Source organism: Odontesthes bonariensis, chromosome 16 (genome assembly GCF_027942865.1).
Source record: "Odontesthes bonariensis isolate fOdoBon6 chromosome 16, fOdoBon6.hap1, whole genome shotgun sequence".
Taxonomy (NCBI): domain Eukaryota; kingdom Metazoa; phylum Chordata; class Actinopteri; order Atheriniformes; family Atherinopsidae; genus Odontesthes; species Odontesthes bonariensis.
In genome coordinates this window covers 6,594,297-6,601,328 of record NC_134521.1, presented here as the reverse complement: position 1 = coordinate 6,601,328, position 7,032 = coordinate 6,594,297, and positions in this window count along the sequence as shown.

Here is a 7,032-nt window from a genome sequence, read left to right as displayed (position 1 = left end):
AGGAAAGAGTGGTGTGATTGGCTTAAGCTTAGGCACAGCCTTTTCTGGCCACAACCAGTAGCAACCCGAGGGAGGCGGGTTGACCAGGCCATTTCGAATCGTATTCGTTATGGTCTTGGTCAGACCAGAATCTCGAAGAGATTTGAAAGTCTATGTTAATCAGGCTAGTTCCTATGAAACAGCAGTGAGAATGCATATAAGCTGAATTACCTTGCTAAAAAATCTCAAGAAGCTAAAAAAAGCTAAAACAGCTAAAGAAGCTAAAGCTGAAGAAGCTAAAGCTAAAGGAGCTGAAGAAGCTAACAGCTGAAGGAGCTATGGAAGTTAAAAAAAGGCTGAGAAGAAACAGGGGTTTGAAGTTGAAATGACATTCAAAAGACGAAAGTGTAATGATTTCAAGCTATAAACAGTTGAAATGGCTGAAATTGTTAAAAAAAAAAATAATAATAACAATACAAAGTATCTGATAGCTGGGGATCGAACCCCTGCAACCCCCACGAAAGGGAATCAGTGTTACCATCAGGCCAGCCCCCTTACACTAGAAGTGAATACAACCGATATAAAGAGTACAATGACAGACACAGACGATCGCGGGAGAGAAATGACGCCGAACACTGACTTCAAATACGTCTTGTGAGAAAAGTTGAGCAGCTAGAAAAATAATTTTAACACCATTAGAAGCTGAAGGCTTAGAGGAAGTTAGCAAAGTAGTTTTACATCTGTGGAGTGAACTATATTTAAATCGAAGCAGTTTGAAAACACTTGAAGCTGATTTTTGAGGACTCAAAAATGGCAGATTTCGTCAGAATTTGAGATTTTGTTCAAGCTTAAAGGCTCATAGTTCAAGATCTGTCCATGTGAGCTCTTTAGGAGTTACATTGGCTGAAAGAGGACAAGTCTTCCTACATTTTAAGGTATAATTTGTTTCTCTCAGTTAAACTGTATGAAAGTTATAGTCATTTGTTTGAAAAGTTGAAACTTATCAGCACTGCTGAATGTCTCACTCTAAAATCGAAGAAAGAACTTAATTTTCATATTTTTGAAACTGTCATATTTCAAAATTGGCCAAATATTTTTAAAAGCTGAAATATTTGGTAATAGCTGAATGTCTTATGAACATTTTAAAATTTGAATGGTGTCTCTAGCTGAAAGTATGCTGAAGTAGTTAAAATTTGAAAGAATTTGAAGATGAACTTAATTTTCATATTTTTTAAACTGTCATATTTAAAAATTAGCCGAATATTTTTAAAAGCTGAAATATTTGGTAATAGCTGAATGTCTTATGAACATTTTAAAATTTGAATGGTGTCTCTAGCTGAAAGTATGCTGAAGTAGTTAAGATTTGAAAGGATTTGAAGGATTTGAAAGGATTTGAAGATAAACTTAATTTTCATATTTTTTAAACTGTCGAGACGAGAGTTGAATGATTTCAAGCTAGAAACAGTTGAAATGGCTGAAAGTATGCTGAAATTTAAAAAAAAAAAAAATATATATATATATATATATATATTCATCTGACAGCTGGGGATCAAACCCAGGCCACCTGCACGAAAGTGTTCCCATTAGGCCAATTCCTTCTGTTGAAACAGAAGTGCATACAACCTATATAAAGACTACACAGACAGACACAGAGCGAAGCTGCGGCAGCCGCGGGACAAATCTGAGGCGCAGACTGTCTTCTAACACGTCCTGTGACAAAGGTGGACCAGCTAGAAAAATAATTTTAACACTGTTAGAAGCAGAAGGCTTAGAGGAACTTAGCAAAGTAGTTTTCCATCTATGGAGTTAAGTATATTTAAATCGAAGCAGTTTGAACACACAAAACATATATGGAGAAATGACACACACACAGAGTAGAGTATGGCAACCCGACCGAAGCCCGACGGGCCCGGTCGGAACCCGACGGGCCGGGTCGGACTTGGACAAAAAATTAGAATGTCTTGTCGGACTCGGGTCGGGCTCGAAAGCAAGCAGACATCGTGAAAATTATAAACAGCCAGAGGACAGGTTTCAGTTCATTGCAAACATCAGTTTTTGTGATAAACATAAATAATTGAATATGCATAAATGAAAATGTTGGTAGGCTACTCGTGCCTCATGCCGTGCAGCATGCAGTGTGCATCTGTGGTGTGCGCATGAGCGAGTTGCCAGTGGCAACGTTTGAACGCCGACTCTCCGAACCAGCCGATTCAGAATCAGCACGGAAGATGCTGTGAGCCAAGTTGTGGAGTACCTACCTTGTTTTCTTAAGAATAGCCAAAGTATCAGTTGCCAGTGAAAGCGCGGTCTTTTAATGTATGTTGTAGTATGCCTTCTAGGCTTTCTTGAAGTCAGAATATAAAATTACGAAGTTTAATCACTGCATTCGCCAAGGAATGCATTGCAGCATGGGCTAGCAAGAAGAGCACAATATGGTAACAAACTTTGGAGGAAAGCAGCACCAAGAAGATATGATGCACACACAGACGCTACGAAGAAAACAAGGTAGGGGGATAGAGGTTTAATTTAATCATTATGTCCGCTGTGGCATCATTTTGATATCATGTCATGTCCTTCGCGTAGGGTTTTATTGTTGTCACTTTTACTATCGTAACACTACAGTTATGTCTCTGGCTAGTCTGGCTTTCGAAAGAGACAATGCGCACATTTCACGGTATGCAAACCTTTTGATCTGGTGGTAATTTATGACAGGGCTGCTGTAGTGATTTCTAACTTTGTAACTCAGTAATATGTTATTCAATTGACTACTGGTCTTGCTGATATTTTACAGTAGCCTATCTTCGCTCCATGTTGGTTCGCATTTAGCTCTGGTTAGCATAGTTGGGCTACTGTTCTGGTCACTCGAGTTTCTACTGTTTTATTAGTCAACTTCTTTCTCTCTCTGTATTGAGTTTAATGGGTGTTTATTCTGGTCGAAGAGTGCCTGTGCATTTGTTATGGTGCACCGCCATTAATGTGTATGTTTTATAATGGATTATGGTGGATAATGGTGCGCTGTCACCAATGTGTATTTACTGATTAGGGTGCGCCGTCTTGCGTTGGTCACTGGTCTCGGGCTTCGGGCGGGCTCGGAAAAAATTTTTTTAATTAATGTCGGGCTCGGGTCGGATTTGAGCACTTTTCTGTCGGTTGAGGGCCGGGCTCGGACAGAAAAATCCGGCCCGAGCCAGGCTCTAACACAGAGGTCCTGCGCCGGGCGAAAGCTGAAGCGCAAGTCTCCATACTATGACATCCTGTAAAAAAAATTGACCAGCTAGAAAAATTATTTTAACACCGTTAGAAGCAGAAACCTTAGAGGAAGCTAGCAAAGTAGTTTTACATCTGTGGAGTGAACTATATTTAAATCGAAGCAGTTGAAGCTGATTTTTGAGGACTCAAAAAGTCAGATTTCGTCAGAATTTGAGATTTTGTTCAAGCTTAAAGGCTCATAGTTCAAAATCTGTCCATGTGAGCTCTTTAGGAGTTACATTGGCTGACAGAGGACAAGTTTTCCTACATTTTAAGGTATAATTTGTTTCTCTCAGTTAAACTGTATGAAAGTTATAGTAATTTGTTTGAAAAGTTGAAACTTATCAGCACTGCTGAATGTCTCACTCTAAACTCGAAGAAGGAACTTAATTTTCATACTTTTTAAACTGTCATATTTCAAAATTGGACGAATATTTTTTAAAGCTGAAACATTTGGTAATAGCTGAATGTCTTATGAACATTTTAAAATTTGAATGGTGTCTCTAGCTGAAAGTATGCTGAAGTAGTTACGATTTGAAAGGATTTGAAGGATTTGAAAGGATTTGAAGATTTACCATTACTTTTAATGGGGAAAAAAGTTGAACAAAAAGCTTAATATTTTAAAAAGTTGGAAAGTTAGAAACACCAAAAAATAATTGCAGGAAAGAGCTGAAAGAGCTGAACATTTTGATACCAAATTTGTTGAAATAGCTGAAAGTATGGTGAAGTAGTTGAATGCCGAAAAACGGCGGAATAATAATAATATGGAATAATAATAATAAAGGGAAACAGGAACTTAGTAGTGAGAATGCTTAATGCATTCTCACAATAAAGGGAAACAGGAACTTAATTCTCACAACTAGAAAGAGCTGTTCCTGCGAAACAGCTGTGAGAATGCATGAGCTGAATTACCTTGCTAAAAAATCTTAAGAAGCTAAAAAATTTGAACATTTTAATATTTGAATGGTGTCTCAAGCTGAAAGTATGCTGAAGTAGTTAAGATTTGAAAGAATTTGAAGGATTTGAAAGGATTTGAAGGATTTGAAAGGATTTGAAGATGAACTTAATTTTCATATTTTTTAAACTGTCATATTTAAAAATGGCCGAATATTTTTAAAAGCTGAAACATTTGGTAATAGCTGAATGTCTTATGAACATTTTAAAATTTGAATGGTGTCTGTAGCTGAAAGTATGCTGAAGTAGTTACGATTTGAAAGGATTTGAAAGGATTTGAAAGGATTTGAAAGGATTTGAAAGGATTTGAAGGATTTGAAAGGATTTGAAAGGATTTGAAGATTTACCATTACTTTTAATGGGGAAAAAAGTTGAACAAAAAGCTTAATATCTTAAAAAGTTGAAAAGTTAGAAACACCAAAAAATAATTGCAGGAAAGAGCTGAAAGAGCTGAACATTTTGATACCAAATTTGTTGAAATAGCTGAAAGTATGGTGAAGTAGTTGAATGCCGAAAAACGGCGGAATAATAATAATAATACGGAATAATAATAATAAAGGGAAACAGGAACTTAATAGTGAGAATGCTTAATGCATTCTCACAACTAGAAAGAGCTGTTCCTGCGAAACAGCTGTGAGAATGCATGAGCTGAATTACCTTGCTAAAAAATCGTAAGAAGCTAAAAAATTTGAACATTTTAAAATTTGAATGGTGTCTCAAGCTGAAAGTATGCTGAAGTAGTTAAGATTTGAAAGGATTTGAAGGATTTTAAAGGATTTGAAAGGATTTGAAGATAAACTTAATTTCATATTTTTTAAACTGTCATATTTAAAAATGGCCAAATATTTTTAAAAGCTGAAACATTTGGTAATAGCTGAATGTCTTATGAACATTTTAAAATTTGAATGGTGTCTCTAGCTTAAAGTATGCTGAAGTAGTTAAGATTTGAAAGGATTTGAAAGGATTTGAAGATAAACTTAATTTTCATATTTTTTAAACTGTGATATTTCAAAATTGGCCAAATATTTTTAAAAGCTGAAACATTTGGTAATAGCTGAATGTCTTATGAACATTTTAGAATTTGAATGGTGTCTCTAGCTTAAAGTATGCTGAAGTAGTTAAGATTTGAAAGGATTTGAAAGGATTTGAAGATAAACTTAATTTTCATATTTTTTAAACTGTCATATTTCAAAATTGGCCGAATATTTTTAAAAGCTGAAACATTTGGTAATAGCTGAATGTCTTATGAACATTTTAAAATTTGAATGGTGTCTCTAGCTGAAAGTATGCTGAAGTAGTTAAGATTTGAAAGGATTTGAAAGGATTTGAAGGATTTGAAAGGATTTGAAGATAAACTTAATTTTCATATTTTTTAAACTGTCATATTTCGAAATTGGCCGAATATTTTTAAAAGCTGAAACATTTGGTAATAGCTGAATGTCTTATGAACATTTTAAAATTTGAATGGTGTCTCTAGCTGAAAGTATGCTGAAGTAGTTAAGATTTGAAAGGATTTGAAAGGATTTGAAAGGATTTGAAAGGATTTGAAGGATTTGAAAGGATTTGAAAGGATTTGAAGATAAACTTAATTTTCATATTTTTTAAACTGTCATATTTCAAAATTGGCCGAATATTTTTAAAAGCTGAAACATTTGGTAATAGCTGAATGTCTTATGAACATTTTAAAATTTGAATGGTGTCTCTAGCTGAAAGTATGCTGAAGTAGTTAAGATTTGAAAGGATTTGAAGATTTACCATTACTTTTAATGTGGAAAACAGTTGAACAAAAAGCTTAATATCTTAAAAAGTTTAAAAGTTTGAAATACCAGAAATAATAGCAGTAATGTGCTGAAAGAGCTGAACATTTTGATACCAAAATTGTTGAAATAGCTGAAAGTATGCTGAAGTAGTTGAAGGACAAAAATCGGCAATAAAGAGAAACAGGAACTTAATAGTGAGAATGCCTTAAAGCATTCTCACAATAAAGAGAAACAGGAATGTAATAGTGAGAATGTTTAATGCATTCTCACAAAAAAGATAATAATTAATTGGCAGCCGAAAGCTCCCGGCTCGGGCAGGCAAGCAGATTTAGGTGTCAGCTCCCACCGAGCTAACAGTCTTTCCTCTGGTATTCACACTGTAGACAAAGCCACTGCTAATTCGGCTGCTAACTTGGTTACATCACGAGTTCCCAGCCAAGCAGTCAAGAGAGTTAGCTTAGTTGAGGAAGCTGAGGTCATTAATAACTGAAACGTTGATGAAAATGCAAAAAAAATGCATATATGTGCAGTCTTGGTGAGGGTTTTCTGAAAGTAATAAATCTATTTCCACATTTATTGGTCAAACTTTGTTTATCTTCACTTCCATGGACTAATTATCATTTGTTGATCTTTAGTATTATGTATTTATCATTTTCTTCTTCTTTTCTTCGCACTTTCACATTTCCACAGCTGGTAGCCACAGCTGCTATTCGAGGGTGTGATCAATGCAAATGTATTATTCAACATGTCAAACTATTCCTTTAAAAGAAAGGAATTTAAAAAATAAAATACAGGTTTTACTGAAGCCACATCGAATGAACACATTGTGAATCAGAGCACCTTTTACATTCCATACTGTAGGACTTATCATGAACATACAATGAGGCCTTTACAGCAATGAGAAGCATGCGTCATGGTGATTCCACATAAACAGAAATGTCTATTCATGAATGCTTTCTCACTGGGTTGTTAACCGACCTGGGATAATAGCTTGATCCGATGTTACGCTTTTAAGTCTCGTGTGGGTTGTGTGCAGGGAAACTTGCACCCAGAAGGGGAGCAGCTGAAATCCAGGGTACGCCGCCAAAAG